Below are 21,763 nucleotides of genomic sequence, written 5' to 3' on the forward strand. Positions count from 1 at the left end.
CTGCCAAGCAAGGGGCAGAAAGTCCACTCCCTCTGCTTCACAGTGCACACAATTTGAGGCTATAAGCAACCCATAGCTGAACAGTCAGACAAGAGTATAACACATTTGATGCAGGTATTTGAAATGGATGATTTTTAGGTTACAGTTAGAAGCAAGCCTTTCCATGTGTGCACAGTAAAAGCCTCAGTCCTCCTGACCGATAGATGTGCATAACACTGCATCCCACGTCTCTAATGCTGCGTGTGTTTGGCCCTGTCTATCCCGCTTGGGTTAAGGTTGAGACCGCCGGGTTAGTACTATCTTAACTAAATGGGGCAGACTGGCCAAGGATGAAGCATGCCACAATTACATGAGTTAGGTCTCTCCATCCATAAATAATACATGTCCACCTAAGGGGCAAGAGTCATAAGTTGAAACAGGGAATCTCTTGTCTCAGGATTTCAGGGTGTGACTCAGAAGCTTGCCCTAACTTTTGTGTGTAACTAGAGTATCAATTTAAGAGATTGTGCGACAGGTCTATTTCTCCTACCTCTCTTTTTGTGATTTTATGTTGTTTTTCTTGGTCAACACTTGGGCAGCCAGGCCTCTCTAGAATGCATTTTCCTATCCTGCCATCAGGCCAGGCCACTGCCTCCTCAGCCATCCATGCACCACCTCTGTTAGCAGACTCACTGGTGGCCAGGGCCCTCTTGCTGTCCCTCAGATCACAAGTCAGCTTCTCAGCTCTGGTCACATGTGTTTGTTATGGGGCCCTGGGGGTCGCACTGTAACAGTGTCCGGTGTGGGCAAGTTGAAGCAAAACCAGGCCTGACAACAAGAGAGCTCTGTAAGAGAGAAGTAGACTCGACCTGACCCCCCCTGAAAAAGTACTTGAGTCAGCAGAAGAATAAGAAGCCTATTCACCTCCTGATAAGTGCAAAGATAGCAGCTGGCCGCAGAATTTCATTGCTTATGCAGTGTGGTAAGGCGCTTTTCAGGTTCCTAATGGTGGTTGGAGAGATCGTGGTAAGTATGGTAAAGCTCTCCTGCAGCATTTGGCTACTACCACAGTCAGTAGTAGCCAGTGGAGGGGATCAGCAGAAGCCTATACGTATAAGGTGATGTGGCGGATGGTGACTGGGCTCTCAGAGTCAAATCAAGGATTGTTTATTGTTTAATTTTATGGGCATATAATTTGTTAGAATATGATCAGCCTACAAAGGGGCAGTAGATTCGTGACCTTCCATTTTAGGTGCTTTGCAGTAGTTTCAAGATCCTTTTGAAGCTTCGTGTCGCTCAAAAGGGTGTAATTTCTGATATTTATCTCTTTCCATGGAACTCATTGCTTGGTTTTACTGGCAAGGGTCACTCTGTGTCACACATTTGGTTGCTGAATGTCACTCATAAGTACATTGAAACCATGGAAATGTCACACATAGGCAATCTGAAAACTTGGCAGCTATGGTCCTGGCCACGAGTGGCACCAACTACGAGCTAAACCTTTACAACTGTCCCCTGTAACATGAGGGCCAGGAGGTGAGAAAGGGGGCTGTTTTGTTGCTGCTGAAACATAATTATTGTTTAAAGGAGATGATGACTTCCGATATTGACCTTAGAGTGAAAATGCGTCCCTATCTCACTAGAAATTTCCGTAGGTTGTGTGGGAATCTTCCTTTTTGTTGGCATATATTTATGCATTGGTTTAGTTTCTTAATTGGTGTGCTTTATATAGCTTTGTTTGGGGTTACTGTAAAAAATTACTTGTCTGCAAGCTGTAATAATGTGTAATGATTTAGCTTTTTCACATATTTGGACCTTGCCCTTTTACAGGGTCACTCCTCAGACTTTTTGCCTTTTTCCTCCTTATTTTTCTAACCCTTGTTGGCTGACTTTATAACTCTGAGCACTTTTTCACTGCTAATCAGTGCTAAAGTGCATGTGCTCTACCTTGTAAATTGGTTTGATTGGCTTTTACCTAATTGGCATATTTAATTTACCTGTAAGTCCCTTGTAAAGTGGTATCCCTATACCCAGGACCTGTACATTTAATGCTACTAGTTGGCCTGCAGCGCAGCTTGCGCCACCCACTGAAGTAGCCTTTCAAACCTGTCTCAGGCCTGCTAGTGCAGGGCCTGTGTGCACAGTTTTCTGCCACAGGGACCTATCATCTAAATTTACTTGCCAGGCCCAGAACTCCACTTTTACTACATGTAAGCCACCCCTAAGGTACGCCCTAGCTAGCCCCATGGGCAGGGTGCCATGTATAGAAGGCAGGACATGTGCCAGATTGCGTGGCCTGTCCTGATAGTGACAAACAGCCTAACTTGGTGTCTCACTGCTGTGAGTGCTTCCTTCTCACAGGATTGCATTAGAAATGCCCTGCCTTAGGTGTAAGGGGTATTTTCTGATGCATGAGGGGTAGCGTAGGCGTGCTTGGTTTGGTTGTAATGGTGGTAAGAAATGCTGCTTGCTGGTGTATTTTGTATTACTATTACAGAAATGTCACTTCTAGAAAGTGAGCATTTCTCTGTGCTTATTACTCTGGTGTTTTGCAGCTTGACTCCAATCCACGTCTGGGAAGACTGATAGTTTGTGCATACTTTTCAGACAGCCTGCACACAGGGAGGGTAGAGGTGTCACAGAGGTGCAGCTACATATTGTATGGTCTTCCTGGGCTTGGAGAAGGGCGAGGCGGCACACCTGCATTTTTAAAGGCTGTGCCCTGGCTTCACACAATAGGGTCGTTTCCCCCCCAACTGATGTTTGGAGCCTATGCTGCAGGAAAGAGGGGGCACTCCCAGAACCAGTTGTAACTGGTTGTAACCTCCTCTCCCCCTCTTTGTAAAACACACTGTAAACTGAGTATAAGTACAGGGGAATTTTCCCCACAATTTAGACATTCTTGGGACAAGAGGACACAGGACGCTGCTGAATGGACTCACCAGGACCCACCTTGGACTGCTGCTGCTGTGCTGACCTGTGACCTGCCTGGTCACAAGGAGGAACTGCCACCATCTGCATCCCTTGTGCTGGTCTATAGTTGGGCCCGCCAGCCCTGTGCTTCTCCTCTCGCTTGTCTCCAGGGGCAGGGTGCCATGGCCCCTGACGCCTGCAATTATCCCCATCACGAGGAGTGCTGTTTCATATATCGAAAGTGCTTAGAGAGCGCTTCTTTGTGCCCTTACGCTTCCAGCGAGCAGTTGTCGTGAAATAGGCTCACCATCGCGACCCGGAAAAAGAAACGTGCCTTAAGCGCATTGAAGAAGCGCTCCATTGCTGCCTGACTTCACTGCCACAGCCCAGGTTTTTTCTCGAGTTACGAGGGTGTCACGCGCCACCAAGTGCCCCAGGGCACCAACAGAAGAAGGAAAGGAGGGAGCACGTTCCAACCATGCCCCCGGGGCGAAGTGCGCTCTAAGACGTGCCCCCGGGGCACCAGCAGGCCCTTTCCTTGGTGCCTGCACACCGCAGTGGCCCAGAAGGGCAGGCGAGCGGCTTGCACACTGTGTCGAGTGCGGCCGCCTTAGAGCAGGAGGGAATCCTCATCGGAGGCCCATGCTCCACTCTTCATTTAGGCAGCCACACCGAGTACGAAGGCAGCTGCCTACAACGTCGCAGGGCACAGGGGCGGAAAGGGAGTTCCTTTCCCCTCGGCCACTGCCTTAGGGGCGCAAACGGCCCAGTAACTTTTTTTTCCTGGCATCTGTTGTTTGTGTGCCCCCGTCGTAAGTGGGTCAGTTCCGACCCGTGGGGGGCCCACCGAACGTGTCGGCACCTGATTCAGGCTCAGGCCCCAGAGGGGCCCAACACTCAGCACCAAAGGGGGTGCATACGGTCCTTCCTTCCCCCAGGATCAACGCGTGGCCCCCCTTCGCACCTAGGAGCGCAAGTGGCCCCTCTAGTGACCTTCATGGCATAGAAAGTGCCATTCATCATAAAAAAGACAGGTACTTTCCTTGGACATACTTAAATGTTCCTCATATGGGCTTTAGGGGTTTATATGCCAACCTGTTTGTTTCCTAATGCACCATATATGTTTTGCTGATGTTCCTTTTATGGACCTGCTCTGCAAATATGTTTTCATGACTTGCCGTAGGTTTTGCAGTGTTCTTGATATGGGTATTTATGCTATTTTTATGACAAGTGCATTTATGTATTTACTGTAATTCCTAACTACTGCTTATGTTGCAGAATCTTGAGAACTTACGTGTTCTAATGTGACAACTGCTTATTCTGCCAGAGTATTAGTAACCTGTGTAACATTCTGACAACTGCTAAGGTAGCAGGGTATTACTGGCATGTAATGGTTGGTCTAATTATGTTTTGTGCAATACAGTTTATTTTTACATAGCTATGTGTTGTGTTTACTTTGTGGTGTTCATATTGTGTCACATGTGTTGTGTGTGTTGTGCAAATGCTTTACACATTGCTTCCGGGTTAGGCCTGACTGCTCGTGCCAAGCTACCAAGGGGTGAGCAGGGATTATCTTGGACGTGTAACTCCCTTGCCCTGACTAGAGTGGGTGGGTTTTGCCTGGCTTAGTTGCATACCCTAGCCAACCAGAAACCCCACTTCTAACACACATGCTTTTCACAATAAATACATCTGGCCTACTGTCTTTGTTGTATATTTGGCGGATTTATATTTATATTTATATTTGGCGGCTTTAGAAAACTCGACCAGAAGTTGTTTTCTCTCATTCCTAGAGAAAATGTTCTAATTCCCCAAAAGTGAACGCACATTACCCTCTGTATAATCAAAGGTAACATGAAAGCACTTTAAGAGCGATGCTGAGAGGACAAGCAGATTCTGGTCTAACCTTGAAAAAGGAAACGTGTAAATTCAGAATTACTGCATTCTCTTACCTGGGTTACACCACTTCAGGAGAAGGCATTAGGCCCAAACTAGAATCAGTAGAGTCCATGGTTAAGGCACAAGAACAACAAGTCAAGGTTCAGGTCAGGACATTTCTTAAGCTGGCAGAACACTATTCCAAGTTCGTTGCAGATTTTTCAAGGGTTGTGCAACCTCTTCGAATGCTACTTAAGTAGTAGATCAATTTTGTTTGGACAAAATAATATGACTCCGTTTTTTCCACCATTAGGAAGAGCATCAGTAGTATATCCACCCTTGGCCATTTTTATGTTTTTAAAAAGACTGTGTTAACAACTGATGCTAGCTGATGCTAGGATTGGTGCTGTCTCGTTGCATATCATTAATGGTGTAGGGCAAGTAGTTGCCTTTGCCTCACATTCTCTCAGGGGCCTTGAAAAGCGTTATGGAGTCATTGAGAGAGAAGCTTTGGTGTGTGCATGGTGAACAAGCACTTTAAATTTTACTTGAGAGCTTTGCCTTTTGTGTTATAAACTGACTGCGGGCCTCTGGTCCAAATGTTTTCCACTAGGAAGGATAATGTGATTACTCGAAGGATAAAGTGATGGGTTGAAGGTTTAAGTGAGTTTAATTTTCAGAAATAAAGTAGCAGACTTTCTGTTGCATTCGCCCATTGAAGTAGATGATGTGACTGTCACCAATTTGTTTAGTTCAGTACTTGATAAAGCCATTTGTGAAGATGAATGGAAACTAGCAAAGGAGAAAGATGATGAAGGAAGAACCCTCAAACCGTTTGTAGTGAGAAGGTGGTCTGACTATAAGGATTTTTGCTGAGATATTTAAGAGATTTTGGAGTGCAAGGGAGTAACTGAGTTGAGTTGATGAAGAACTTTTCAATTCAACAACAAGAAGGGCACCCCAAAAAATGGGACTGGGGAGTATGTAACCAGCAATATACAAAAAATGTCCCAAGGATACTCTGGGTACCAAGGAAGGAATCCCAGGTATCAGAGGAGGAGATAGAATTATATAAAATAACAATATACAAAGATACATTTATTCAAATATTATAATTATACTCAAACTTTACTGAAGACTCAAAAAAATAAATAACTTTCTGAATAAGAACCCACAGTGTGAACCCTGGAGCACAAGCAAAAAACTAAAACGCAATAATGACAACCATACGCACTACACTCATACCATATTAAAAAAGTAAATGTTAAGGATTCAACTAGATACATAGGGATCAACAAATATTTAGTGTAAGTGACTATAAATTATAACAATACCTGGCGGGCCAATCGGTCTCACCAGAAATAATCCAACAAAATAATTCTCAAATAATGTCATAATCTACCAATTTAAACAAACCCAACAAAGAGGGTTCACAATATCTGTTGTACTCTCTTATTAGTCCAACTTTCTGATTTATATATTGTTCTTTTTTTGTAAAATGTCTCCTTTAGTCCCTCCTCATTTTAGACGAATGAATTAATTGTATTTTATAGAATAATGTCCATGGTGATCCCAGCAAATGTCCTTTTCATTTGTAGTAATGCCGACGTACATTTCGGTGACTAGCGGCCCTGTCAGGGTCGCTCACCTTCCTCAGGGTGATATATACACAGTAGTTCCAGGGAACAATTCATATACTACATGATTCTGGAGTATAAAAAAAACAGATAAATATAACTATAATTATGAGATCTCCATTCCAACAATACACAAAGAAAACAGACAAGGAACACAAAAGAAAAAAGAAAAATAGAAAACACGAAAGAAACAAAGGAGAAAAACTAATAGATACTAATAATACCTATACCCATAGTATACATGCAAAGGAAAATAGTAATAAAAGTTTTCTTAAGCCTATATGGTTCATGTGTATGTTGGAGGGTGTTGTTTAAATAGGTGTGCCCAAAGCAATGGCTTCAATCCAAAAAAAATATGCCACCAAGTGCTTCCTTTCTTAGTGGCCCAAGGTGCTCTACAAATAAGTGGATGGAAAGAAAGGAGATACCTAACACTGTATCAAAAAGAGCTGATACAGTAGTTGGTAATAGTCTCCACCTGACCGCGTCACTCTTCTTTACAATAAGTTGCCTAGGAGTACTTACACAAGAACAAACAACATATGTAGATATGTAGATCCTGATATTGAATTACACCTATAAATAATGCCGTCAGGGAGACATCTTCTAGCCAGAAGCATCTCCTCAAGTCAATACATCCTAATCAATGACCTTATATCTTGTCACTTTTCGTACCTTATGCTCGTACCGGTACACGAAGCGAGAAGCCATATGCTGCACGCAATGTGGGGCCAAATCAAAACTGCCAACACGTCGGACATGTGGGAAAATGACCGGCACCACAGCCGGCTACATATAGTCCGGAATAGGGAGCTCACCACGGTCCTCTATGTAAATAATCTTCGGATCGGCAAAGGTCCAGTTCATTTCAAAGAAGCGAGACAAACTGACACAAAAAACAGATGTAGCTAGAAGGCAAACATACCCCACATTGGCCCGAATGACATAGATTGAATGATGGAAACAAAGGACATCAATCCAACATGACGATAGCGCGAATGAAAACATGAGCCCCATAGATGACAACTAACCATCTCAAGCTTAACTCCAACAAAACCGAGATCATCATCTTCGGCCCCAACAAAACCATATGGGATGACTCCTGGTGGCCCACTGCCCTAGGCCCCGCACCCACCCCTGCAAACCACGCACGCAACCTCGGCATCATCCTAGACCCCTCCCTCTCTATGACACAGCAAATCAATGCACTAACCTCCTGCTTCCACACGCTCCACACTGTAAAAAAATCCTTCAAATGGATTCCCCCAGAGACCAGGAAGACAGTGACCCATGCACTCATCAGCAGCAGACTAGACTACGGTAACGCCCTCTACGCTGGCACCACACTCAAACTCAAACGCAACTCCAGAGAATTTAGAACACAGCCGCACGCCTCGTCCTAGGCCTCCCCCTCCACGGATGAATCTCACCACACCTCAAATCCCTTCACTGGCTCCCCATAGACAAGAGAATCACTTTCAAAATCCTCATCCACGCACACAAATCCCTCCACAACACCGGCCCGACCTACCTCAACAAAAGAGTGAACTTCCACGCTCCCACCCGCAACCTGCGATCAGCCGACCTTGCACTAGCTACAGTCCCCCACATCCAACGAACCACCGCAGGAGGCAGGGCCTTCTCCTACCTTGCCCCCACAACCTGGAACTCCCTCCCCACCAACCTCCACAAAACCAAAGACCTCCTACTCTTCAGAAAAAACCTCAAGACATGGTTGTTTGAACAGTAACCCCCCCTCACCCCTCCCCCACAAGCGCCTTGAGACCCTCACGGGTGAGTAGCGCACTCTATCAATTTTTTTGATTGATTGATCTTGGAATAGAGGATTATAATGCATACATGGCAGCCTCTTCCATGAACTAGATCTAAAAAAGTGAAGCTCATGAACTCCATCTTAGAGAGGATGTTAGCAATGCATATGTACATGTAACAACCTCCTACATAAACACAATCTAAAACAGGAACAAGGGGTTGTGAGGGAAGAATTCTAATGGAAGAATTCTTACGGAAAAGACAAATTAAATAGCATGCTGTCATCTCTTACATTACTAATCGCCAAAAATGGGCGTTTATAATGCATATGTAACAACCTCTACCAAAAGCCAGATCTCAAAATATAAAAAGCATAAACCCCATCTTGGAATGGATGTTTATAATAACTCTATAGTACTTTCCTTGGAAAAATTAGAAAGCTCATAACATAAAGGACTTATGACAATAAGGACTTACACTCGCTTCACAGAAAAGTGTTTTCCCATGGAATTCGTTCGTTAAGTCCTTTGTTCACCGTATCAAAGAAATAAATCCAGAAAACTTCCCTTTTCTTTCTGACAGTGTTCCACCCACTGTATAATGACACACCAATCCGCCACCTTTTTTGGGGCGGTACCAATGACATCAAAAGCCAGGCGGAAACACTGCACAGAAGGGAAACGACTCACCTCTGGAGACTCAAGGAAGAACCACGCCGCCATGGAGCCTGAGTTTCATGTGTTCCCTATGCTCTTCTACGTTCTGCTCCACTACGAACACCAACACCGGCAAAGACGACCACGGTGGGTAGTGCAGCCTAGCACACAGGGGAGGGGGCAGCAAAAAGAGAGTGACACACACACGCAACACTCAACACCCCCAACACCATACACACAAGCAGATGCACTAACATTACATATTCACCCGGTACCCCTCAGGAATAATAGAAGGACAACCAAAATAGAATAAAACAAGTGTAATATATAGTAGTAATACGTGCATCCAAATCAAAAAGTATATACATATTCACAAATCAAGGGACACTGCCCAGTCCTCAATGTTCGTGGGCCACAGGGCCACATCACAAAGTCCAAGGCCCCACCTCACTCCTGCAATAACATGGAGAGAACACTGCAGGGGCATCAGGTCAAAAATAGCCAGGCACCTCAGAGAGACAGGGAATGGAGGGGCACCTCAGCCAGAAGATGGTACAATGCCACTGGTTCTGGAAGGGGCAACATGCCCATCACTCTATCCTGGGGAGTGCAAGGCCACAGTCCCTCAAGTTGGTGACTTGACCACATGCTCTGGAGGGGGCAACATGCCCTGTGCTTGGTCCTGGGGAGTGCAAGGCCACAGTCTCTCTAGTGGGTGACTTGCCCACTGGCAATGGAGGGGGCATCATGCCCAGTGAGCTTCATCCTGGGGAGGATGGGGTGAGTGGATGGCTTCTCCACTGGTTCTGGAGGGGCCATTGTGCCCTGTGAGCTTCATCCTGGGGAGGATGGGGTGAGTGGATGGCTTCTCCACTGGTTCTGGAGGGAGCATTGTGCCCAGTGAGCTTCATATTGGGGAGGATGGGGTTAGTGGATGGCTTCTCCACTGGTTCTGGAGGGGCCATTGTGCCCTGTGAGCTTTATCCTGGGGAGGATTGGGTGAGTGGATGGCTTCTCCACTGGTTCTGGAGGGGGCATCATGCCCTGTGATGCAGATCTTGGAGAGGGCAAGGTCACAGTCTCTCACCTGGGTGTCATACCCACAGGATTTGCAGGGGCCAGGCCGCACAATCACAATAGACCATGGATGCAGGACTACACACTATCCGCCGGGGGTGATGGCTGCTCAGTGGTGGCAGTGGTGCCACTGCTGGTGGAGCTGGCAGTGGTGGGTGGGAGGCTCTAGCCCATCCCCTGCAGCCTTGGACAGCTGCCCACAGGGGCTGCTGCTGCTGGTGGCGGTTCTGATGGCGGTGCTAGTAGTGGTGGGGGAGGCTCCAGCCTATCCCCAGCAGCCTCGGGCGGCTGCCCACTGGGGCTGCTGCTGCTGGTGGCGGTGCTGGTGGCAGTGCTGGCAGTGGTGGGGGGAGGCTCCAGCCCATCCCCTGCAGCATTGGACAGCTATCCACTGGGGCTGCTGTGCTGGTGGTGGTGCTGGTGGCAGTGCTGGCACTGGTGGGAGAGGCTTCAGCACATCCCCTGCAGCCTCAGACGCCTGCACCACCATGGTTGGTGGTGGGGGCGCCAACTGAGTCCCAGCACCAGGCCCCTTGTCTCTACTGCCTGCTGTTGCAGCCACTTTGCCCTTCCTTCCTGCAGCTGGGGCTGCCTCCTTACCCTTCCTTCCAGCAGCTCGGGCTGCCTCCTTGCCCTTCCATCCTGCAGCTGGGGCTGACTTCTTGCCCTTCCTTGACGCACTTGGGGCAGGCATCCTTTCCGTCTGGCTGGCTGGTGGCCGGGATCCTTTCCCACCTGGAGTAGCTGGGGACACTACTGTGCCTGTGGACTGGGTGGCAGAGGTGCTTGCCTGGATTTTGATCACCCTGGCCTGATGTGAGGGACGGGGGGGCTAGGGAAGAGGTCAACGTGGGCGAGGAAAAGCTTCTTAGGGACTTTGGGGTGGGAAGAGGGAGATGGTTTGGGAGTGGAGGAAGATGGAGTGGTGGTAGGAGGTGTTAGTCTGCTGTGTTTGGGTGCCGGTGCCTGGCTGAATGCTGTTGTGAGATGGATGGCTGTTGGGTATCTGAGTGCTTGTGTTTGTGTACTTTGGGAGGAGTGGCACAGACACAGTGGGAGAGGACACAGGGGACGTGTGCATGGATGTGGGGGTGGTGACTGCCAGTGAGGGGTGTGTAATGACAGGTGTGCTGGTGATGGTAGTAATGGATGAGGATGTGGTACATGCAGGTGTGAGTGTAGACGCAAGTGGGAGGGAGGTGGAGGAGGAGGGGGACACAGTGGAGGCAGTAGATGTTGGTATGTCTGATTCTGGATGTTGTTTGTGTGAGTTCCTGTTGGATGAAGTGTGGTGCCTGTGTTTGGCATGTCCACCTTTGTGTGTTGTTCTGGGTGCCTGCTCGTCTGCCTGTGTGCTTGGGATATGTTGGGGTTGAGGGGAATGGGATTGGGTGGAGGAAGTTGGAGGGGGGAGGGTGGAAACAGGGGCAATGGCTGCCATCAGAGAGGAGGCCAGAGCCTGGATTGATCTCTGTTGGGCCCGCCAAGCCAGTTTGAATGCCCTCCAGAAATGCATTGGACTGTTGCATTTGGGCTGCCAGCGCCTGGATTGCATTCACAATGGTTGACTGCCCAACAGAGATGGATCGCAGGAGGTCAATAGCCTCCTCACTCAGGGCAGCAGACCTAACTGGGGCAAGGCCTGAGGTGCCTGAGGGAAAGGAGATTCCCACCCTCCGGGGTGAGCGGGCACGGGAAATTCCCTGAGGGGCTGCTGGGAGGGTGGTGCTGGGAGGGTGGTGCTGGTACGGGGGTGGCGGCTGTACCTGTAGCTGCGGTGGGCACAGAGGTGTCCGCCACCACCAGGGAGCTTAAATCAGAGGAGAAATCTGTGTCCAAGCTGTCCCCTCCAGTCTCCGCCGCTGTGCTCCCCTCGTCCTCTGTCCCACTGGTGCCCTCACCGTCGATGGATTCAGCCTCCTGGGTCCTGTGGGATGCAGCCCCCTCCGTCACTGGTGCCTCTGCTCCTCCGCCAGATGATGCTAATGCACATAAGGACAGGGTGACAAAACAAAAAGAGGGGGGAAGAGACAAAGGATATACTTGGCCAATGGTGGCACCAACACCACCGTTGGCGTACACAACACACTCACACACAGGGAACAGCCCTACGCATTAGGCAATGCACTACCAGTCACAATGCTAGTCACAGCCCATGGATAGGGACATCTGACGCAAATTACAGCATACCTGAGACCCACAGACCCCTGCCCAGTAGTGGATGCCTACTAGCTCGGTTGGAGGGCTTTCACATCAGAATCCTGCACAACATGGGACCTACTCTGCAATGCCAGGCCAGGACTAGGGGCACCCACAGGCCCCCACCCAGATACCACCCCACTAGGCGTAAGTTGTAAATTAGGGCACTGTACTCACCCCCTTGTGGCCGCTGTGAGGCCTCCAAGCGCCCAGCTAGCTCTGGATAGGCCACCGCCAGTATGTGGGCCATCAGGGGAGCCAGGGTTCGATGGGCACCCCTTCCTCATTGGGAGGCCATTCCCAGCTGGGCCTCTGCCGTCTTCTGTGCCCAGCATCTCAGGTCCTCCCACTGTTTCCGACAGTGGGTGCTCCGCCTGCCGTAGACCCCCAGGGTCTGCAAGTCTTTGGCAATAGCACGCCATATACCCTTCTTTTGATGGGCCCTGACCTGCAGGGAAATAGACACAGGGAAAGGTATTAGTCCGACCATCCTGCCTGTTACACTCATGGCCCACCATGTCCCTTCCCATCCCCATTAGCACAGACATGGCCCACCATACATGCTCTACGCTGCTCAGGGCCCATCCACCATCACGCCCCTACATGAGGGCTTCACAAACAGCACTCCATGCACTCACGCATCATACTCATGTTGTACTCACCTGTTGGTCTGGAGACCCATACAGCAGTCGCTACTGGGGTAGGACCCCATCCATCAGTTGCACCAACTCCGCCAAGGTGAAGGCAGGGGCCCTTTCCCCAGTAACACGAGCCATGGTCGGTTCCAGACAGGGGTCACAGCAGCACTTGCAGTGTAGGTCCTCTCCTGTTGAAGGTCAGGTAGCAAATGAGTGCACAGATAGAAAATGGCGGTCACTGCCCTCGTACATCACCATTGGCCACTGGACCTAATAGGGCCCAATGATAACCAATGAGGAGTTGCACGGCGGTTCTCGCCAGCTTCCCGCAATGGTGCACAATGTCAACGGGATTACCTCATTTCCACCTGTCCCTCCATACAGGACAGGCGGATGCCATTTTGGGGGTGTGCAGGCCATGGATCCTAACTGCGTCACAATACACAAATGCACTATTTGGACATCTCCAACAAAATAATGTTACAATCACAATATGCATTGAACTGTAGTGGTTGGAATGTAGAGATAATGACCAGCTGCTCACTCTTTTGCCCCACAGATTGCAACCGCTGCAGATGAATAGGAGCTGGAGACATCCCCCCTTGTACAGACCCCTGGGAACTTGGCAACAATGGAGGATTGGCACATTATCCTCACCTATAGACTTGACAGGGCCACAATCACAGAGCTGTGTGCCCAATTGGAGCCTGACCTAATATCTGCTATCCGTCACCCCACCGGTATCCCCCCTCTTGTGCAAGTCCTATCAGTGCTCCATTTGCTAGCAAGTGGCTCTTTCCAAGTGACAGTGGGCTTGGCAGCAGGAATGTCATAGCCAATGTTCTCAATAGTGCTGACCAGAGTGTTGTCTGCCCTGATTAAACACATATTCAGCTACATCGTTTTCCCCCAGGTTGAAGATTTGGCCACAGTGAAGTCGGAGTTCTATGCAGTGGGATATAGTCCCAACACAATTGGGACGATTGATGGAACACATATTACATTTGTCCCCCCCGTCACAATGAACAGGTCTTCAGAAATCAAAAGAGTTTTTAGTCCATGAATGTCTAGATGGTGTGCCTGGCGGAACAGTACATCTCCCACGTCAATGCAAAGTATCCTGGGTCCTGAGGAATAGCAGCATCCCAAATGTGATGGCCCAACTTCAGAGGCACAGGGTGTCGCTAATAGGTGAATCCTGGTTCCCACTTAGTGGATATTGGTGTATGGGTATGGTGTGGGCCATATGGCATAGTGTGTGGCTAACAGTTGTCCCTCGGTATTTGCAGGGGACTCTGGTTTCCCCAACCTCTCATGACTACTGACCCCTGTGAGGAATGCCAGGACAAGGGCAGAGGAACGTTACAATGAGGCACATGGGTGAACAAGAAGGATTATAGAGAGGACCTTCGGCCTCCTGAAGGCCAGGTTTCAGTGCCTCCATCTAACAGCCCTGTGCTACTCACCAAAGAAGGTCTGCCAGATCTTTGTGGCATGCTGTTTGTTGCACAACCTTGCCTTGCGTCGCCAGGTGCCTTTTCTGCAAGAGGAGGAGGCTGGAGATGGCCGTGTGGCAGCAGTGGATCCTGTGGACAGTGAAGATGAGAAGGCAGAGGATGAGGATGAGGACAACAGAAGTGCAATTATTCGTCAATACTTCCAATGAGACACAGGTAAGACAGTGTTAGTACACATTTCATTGACAGTTTGATGTGTGACATTGTCACTGGCAGGCTGTGTATTACTACTTCCATGCCCACTCACTGTACCCTTTGGCATCTCTTTTTGCAGATGTTGGTGCCCCACTATTGCTCCCGGTGTGTTCAGTGCAGGCAACTACAGGTATTTCCAATGTAAACATTACTGTCCAGTTTAATTGCAATGTTTGAACCTTGTTAAACGAATACATTTTGAAAACATTTGACATACACTATAATTGTATTTTATCAAAGTGTGTTTATTGCAGTGCTCTGAAGTAGAGGGGGTAGTGGAATGGGCTGGGGTGATGATGGAGGAAAGTCCAGGTTAGAGTCCAGTCTATTTCCCTCCTGCAGCTGCATGTTCTCCATCAACGTGTCCCAGCGTATCCTGGGGATGTTGGTATGCTCCCAAGATCGCAGTGAGTGCCTCCTGGATGGTCTGTTCCCTGGGCCTGTCCTCCCCCTGTCGCACAGCAGTCCTCCCAGCTTCCCTGTTGTCCTGTGCCTCTGTCCCCTAAACCGTGTGCCCACTGCCACTGACCCCAGGTCCCTGATTGTCCTGTGTTTATCGGGTGCCCTGGGGCCCCTGTAGTGGTGGACACACTGCTGATTGAAGTGTCCTGGGGACAGAGGTATGGGCCCACTGGGAGGGTGCAGTGGTGGTGTTTCCCTGAGGGGGAGGCTCTGTGGTGGTATGAGAGTGTGTCTGGGTAACCAACTGTCCAGAGGTCCCAGATGGGACAGGTTGGTCATCCAGATCCAGGCAACCAGAGCTGCTGTCATCACTGTGGGCCTCTTCTGTGGGGGGACAGGATGTTGCTGGCCCCTCTTCGTCGGTGACATTGGCCGGGTTACCTGTGGGGATGTAAATGCAGTGTTATTGTTTATGTGGGTGACATATTGTGCATGAGTTGGTTTCCCTCTTTGGTTGGATTTGCCCTGGCAGCTTTTCCTTGTGTGAGTTGTTATGTGGTGGGCTAGGTGATTCTCTCTAGTGTGCATGCTGTGGTGATAGGTGTCCATGCAGGTCTGTGAGGGGTGTCCATGCATTGGTGTTGCATGAAGGGCTTGGCATTGGGATGAGTGGGTTATGATGGTGGGGTGTGTGGAAGGTGGTGGAGTGATGGGAGTGAGGGTGAGGGAGGGGTATGTGATTGCATGCAGGTAGGAGGGTGATAGTAGTAGAGAGTTGACTTACCAGAGTCCAGACCTCCTGCTACTCCTGCCAGGCCCTCAGGATGCATGATTGCCAAGACTTGCTCCTCCCATTTTTTTATTTGTGAGGGAGGAGGTGGGGGTCCACCGCCAGTCCTCTGTACAGCTAGTTGGTGTCTTGCTGCAATGGAACGTACCTTCCCCCATAGGTCGTTCCACCTCTTCCTGATGTCATCCTTTTCTCTGGGCTGCAGCCCCACGGTGTTGACTCTGTCCACGATCCTCTACCATAGCTCCATCTCCTAGCAATGGATATCTGCTGTACCTGTGATCCAAATAGCTGTGGCTCTACCTGGATGATTTCCTCCACCATGACCCTTAGCTCCTCCTCAGAGAACCTGGGGTGTCATCGTGGTGCCATGAATGTGGTATGAGTGATGTGGGTGAGGGTGTGTAGGGTGATGTGTTGGGGTGTGTGTTGTAAGGTGCGTGGGTGGTGTATAGGTGATGGTGGCATGAGGCTCTGGTTGTGTGGGTGCTCTTGCTGTCTCTCTCTCTGTTGGCAATGGTTAGTAGTCGTAAAGGGTTGTGGGTAATGTGGGTGTGTGTTTTATAGTGGTGTGGGTGTGGTGTGTGTATAGGTGTCTGGTGTGTGTTGTTTGAATTGACCAATGTAGTGTTGTTTTTTTAGGTTGTGTATATTTTGAACGCTGCGGTATGTACCACCAATGGTTTACCACCATTGAATGCCCACCGCGGTGATTCGTGTGTCATAATGTTGTGGTCGTAGTTCTATTGGCGTAAAGGTGTGGGTTTGGATACCGCCAGTTTATCACTGACCTTTGGGCTGGCGGACTTGTGTGTGTGGCTGTATAGTGACAGATTGGTATGTGTGTGTCATAATATGGTTGGCGGATATCCGCGGCGGCAGCAGTATGTTGGCACAGTCGGCATGGCGGGAAGTGGGATTTACCGCCAATGTCATAATTAGGGCCATAGTGATCAATTTATAACATGAGGGAAATCACCAATAAAAAATTAGAGCAATGTATTGTTGACCAGGATTAGACCGGAATGTAAAGAGCGTTGACAAATATTGTGTCCTGTGTGCTCAAAATGATAAAAGCAAAGTGGTATCAAAGGCACTAGTGTCACCCATTGACATTTCTGAAATGGCTTGGAAAAAAATGAGACTGGATTTTATTGGCCCTTTCCCAAAAAAATTCTGACTGTGAGAACTATGTGATGTTGTTGGTAGATTATACTTGAAAGTGGGAAGAGACCAAGTATGTGAGGTCACCTGACACAAAAGTGTGATTGAAGTCCTTAAAGAGGAGTTCTCTCTGACAATAGTGTTGAGTCACAACCCAGAAAATGCAAGAATTCATGAGGGGGCATGCCACTGTACATTTAAAAACAGTTTTGTATTTCCCTCAAGCTAATGGCGTTGTGTTACGCATAGATAGGATGGTCAAGTCCTGTGTTCCGAGGGTGTTTGAGACCAAAACACCTTTAGCAGATGTACTTAGGGAAATGTAGTGGGTGCATTGCAATATCCCTAATTGTGTAACACTAAGTCACCTTTTATGTGTTTGAGGGGCAAAAATGGGAGTACTAAGATGAATCATGCATGGGTGCATGTAATGGATGCAAGTATACTGAGGAAAGATGCTGGGATGGATGAAAGCAACCTTCCAGTGTTAAAGAGGAATCACCAGAATAAGTACAAACTAATATCTGACAACAAAAACTGTGTCAGCGATGGAGTGTCAAGGATAAAGTGCTGATAAGAAAAACAGGTCTTGTAAGAAAGGCCAGCCCTGCATTCATGGGACCTTTTGAGATTCATGTGATTAAAAGAAATGTTGTAATTTTAGTCAATGGAGATGTTTGGAGGTTTTCCAGACTTGTTCAGTGGCAAGAAGTTTCCAACTCTGGAAACATTGCTCCCTCACAGAATAGCCAGGGACTTCACATACCATCCTACTACAATATGAGATGCAGACAATGCATTAGGACATGATGGTGGAAAGACTATGGCCCCCATTATGAGTTTGGCGGGTGGCGGAGGCCGCCTTCCAAACTCATTCTGCCATCAGGTCACATGGGCGGCCTGAACTCCGCTGGCCCTAATTTGAGTTCCCTGCTGGGCTGGTGGGCGGAAACAGTGTTTCTGCTTGCCGGCCCAGCAGGAAACAGGGCCTTAAAATTGCAGCAGGCTCCTAATGGATGGTGGTGCAGCGGGTGCAGCAGCACCTGTTGCGCATTCCACTGCCCGTAATTCGGGCAGTGGTATGCGCGACGGGGCTGTGCATGGGGGCCTCTGCACTGCCCATGCCAAGCGCATGGGCAGTGCAGGGGCCCCCAGGGGTCCGAGTTCCTCATTCCGACAGCCTTTCCATGGCGGTGTAAACTGCCATGGAAAGGCTGGTAGATTGGGTCTCCTAATCCACCAGCGCTGCCCTGGCGGATTACAACCATCGGGACTGCCAGGCTGCAGGCTGCCACAGTCATAATGTAGCAGCCGGACCGCCACGACCGCAGCGGTCTGACTGCCACTGTGACCCTAGCAGTCTGGTGACTGACAGGGTTATAATCAGGGCCTATGTGACTTGAAATTTATATAATTATTTTTGCTTCAGTTACTGTTTTTCTTCTTTATTTCCATTCTTTCTGTTTTTGTTTTATTGTGGTATTTACTTCCATTTTTATTACAGTTTCTCATTTAAGCTGTTTTTAACTTTTAAAGGAAGGGTATGTGTTGTGGATTTCTTTATACTCAAAAGTATTGCACTTGCCTCCTAGATTGGTAGCATGTAGCATAGAACATTACTTCAGGGTGATTCTGCAGAAGACAGTTGGAGCCTTCAAGTTGCCCTGGACGGCTGATGATACCTATGGTCTAAAAAAGCATCTTGACCCTAACTTTATGGCCTATAATATTACTTCATAACAGCGCTACACTAAACTATTTATTTAAGGGGTCAGCAAAATAGTATTTTCCACAGAAATGGTTATAGGAATTAGGCACACCTGGCAAATATTGATACCCCAAGGTGAGTTATTTACTGTCTGCAGTAAAGACTATCTATTTAGAGTTGTGGCCCTGGAAAAAAGAAACAACAGACCAATTTTGTATTTATCTAACTGAAATTTCCGTGTTTTGCCTTTTCACCAGCCCTTTTCCTATATTAAATTTCAACAGGTGTTATCTTCCAAAATGTGTCAGGGAATAAAACACAGGATGTGAAAATTATCCAAGAACTCAGGCTTCTGATTTGTATGGGAATTTTAATTTACCCCGCAGGCACAATTGGATTGTACTGACCTGATTTACTGTTTGATGTGATGAGAGCTTCATCCAATGTCCCCCCCGACTTATTCTAGTTGAGGAAATGCAGGTTTTCTTACAGCAGACCCACAGCTGCCTCTGCAGTCAGAAACCATTGACCCACTGATTAATCCACCACTTGAAAGCCAAGTCATAGTGATAGGCCGCCCAAACTATTTATGATGTGTCCATTAGTGGTTTTACTAGCTAAGGTCTGTCTGACCCTGTCTAGAACAACAAACTATGGCCCTGGCATACAGCAAACAAACTCCTTGAATGTCAGGGCCATAGTGCTGTGACTTTGGGAGTTACTTGATATCAAATAAGAAATTATTGCAGTACATGTGATACAAACATGGCTCCTGGTCAACATTCATCCCCTGCCTTCAGTACATTAACCTCATTGGCAGGGTAAATGGCCTTTACAACGTGGTCAGAGACACGCAGGCCGTGAGCACACAAGCAGAACAACGCTTGCCTGAACAATGACTGCCTTTTTCTCTGCCTTAACCATGCATGTGCCAAACCACGCATATGTGTGGTTAAGGCAGAGAAAAAGAGATCATTCTAGTGGATCGGGAGAGGACGCTGTGAGGTAAGTGGGGCTGGGGAAAGGTGCGGGGGCAGTTTTTTGGGGTGGGGCGGATGAAGGGCTTAGGATGGGTGGGGGGGTCAGGTCAATTTTTTTTAGGGGCTCGGTTGGGGTGCTGGGGAAGTTTATTTTTTAGGGCTTTCAGTGTAGTTTATTTTTTAATGGTGGAGTGGGGGGCAGGGTAGTTTATTTTTTAGAGGTGGTGAAGATTTAAGGAAGGGCGGGAGGAGTGAGGAAAGGAGGAAGGATTGGGAGAGGACGTGGTGAGGTAAGTGGGGCTGAGGCAGGGTTTGGGTGTAGTTTTTAGTGCTGGGGTGTATTTAGGGCTCAGGGTGGGTGGGAGGGTCTGGGTAGTTTATTTTTTAGTTCTTAGAGTTGGTGGGGGTTGGGGTAGTTTACTTATTAGGGGTAGGGGAAGGTTTTAGGGCTCAGGACGGGTGGGGGTGACAGGATAGTTTATTTTTTAGGGGCAGGGTGGGGTTGGGCTAGTTTTTTAGGGCCTTTTGGGTTAGTTTAGTTATTAGGGTTGGGGGAAGGTTTTAGAGCTCAGGGTGGGTAGGTGGTGTTGGGACATTTTGTAGGTTTAAAAAGGGGTTGTATGACACAACATGCATGCTGTTTCCACATAAGCCTTTACTGAACATGTTTTTACAACGAAATTCATTGCACAGTCATATGTGGTAAAGGCATGCTTGGAAAGACATGCGTGGTTCCGGCATGCATGGTTGTATCATACAAACCATTGGCAGAAGCACTGAAGGCACAGAAATCCCTATCATTGGGGCATGCAGACCTCCACATAGGATGCGAGGCAAGAGGCTTTAGTGACCTGGTGGGGTGGCAGGCTGTCCAACACACCTGAAGTGGGCTCTTTAGTCATTTAGTCATACTCTCTATTATAATACATTCAAAATACATAATTAGTAGTACATGACCAGGAAATTGTCATAAATGAAATATTTGTTTTTCCCTTCTTAGTGCCTATTTAGGTTATGAGATTTGATTCTGTATGTTGTGGCAGTGTTCCCGTTAGTTTTCCATACCCACACATGGTTCATATTAAGCAAGTCCTTCATGGTATGCAATTTTTTCTGATTTCTTCTTTCTGAACCTTTATTCTTGCTCTATAGGACCTGATTTAGCATTTGTGAAGGGGGTTACACTATCACAAATGTGACAAATATTCCAACCCAAGCACTACAATTCCATTATAGCCCATGGAGCTTGAACTACGGCGGACAGGATATCCGTCACATTTGTGACAGAGTAACCCCTGTGCCAAACTCTGAAACAAGCCCTTAGTCTTTAATTTGATAAAATCCTTTGTCTACTGTTAGATAGGTTGTGACTTTGAAATTAGTGAACATCAATCAAACAGCATTTGTATAGTGTAGCACTGTCGCCCCTAGAGGTATCTGGGCACTGTGGGTATAACATCTGTGTCGAAGAGCTATGCCTTGATTTTCTTTCTGAAGACAACTAGGGAGGGTGCTGTGCGAAGATGGAGGGGTAGCTCATTCAAGGTCTTGGCGGCAATGTAGGAGAAGGAGCGACCCCCACTGTGGGTGGGACTGATGCAGAGGTGTGAGCATGGAGTAGATAGGTGGAGCACAGGTGTCCTGCGGGTCTGTGGAATTTCAGTTGATGATTAATGTAGGCTGGTCCTTGATCATGAAACATTTTTTAGGCATGCATGAGGATCTTGCACTGGTATCTTTCTGGAGGGGGAGCCAGTGGAGGTTTCTGAGGGGGGTGATGTGGGTCTGTTTGGGGAGGTCCAGGATGAGTCTGGGTGTAGCATTCTGTATTGTCTGAAATCTTTGGAGGAGCTGGATGGAGATGATGGCATATAGAGTGTTGCCATTGTCAAGGTAGCTGGTGACAAGGTCTGAGTGATGGTCCTTCTGTAGTTAACTAGGATCCATCTGAGGATCCTGTGGAGCTTGCGAAGGGTATGAAAGTGGGAGGAGGTAACTGTGCTTGGGTTCAGAGGTGAAAGAAAGTAAAAGAAAGGGAAACAAGCCTCTACCCATGTTCGTCAAAACAGGAAAAATTGTACAAATGAAACACACAGAGCATGTCCTACACCTGTGTTTATCAAACAGTTTCAAGAGTTGCTGGATAGCCAAACACAATATTAGATGTATTCAAGCAAAAGTATGCATAAGAAAGTTAATTAAACGTCACCATTGAGTGCAAGAATGGCAAAACTCAAAGAAAGCCCCATAAGTGTGA

Source organism: Pleurodeles waltl, chromosome 4_1 (genome assembly GCF_031143425.1).
Source record: "Pleurodeles waltl isolate 20211129_DDA chromosome 4_1, aPleWal1.hap1.20221129, whole genome shotgun sequence".
Classification (NCBI taxonomy): Eukaryota; Metazoa; Chordata; class Amphibia; order Caudata; family Salamandridae; genus Pleurodeles; species Pleurodeles waltl.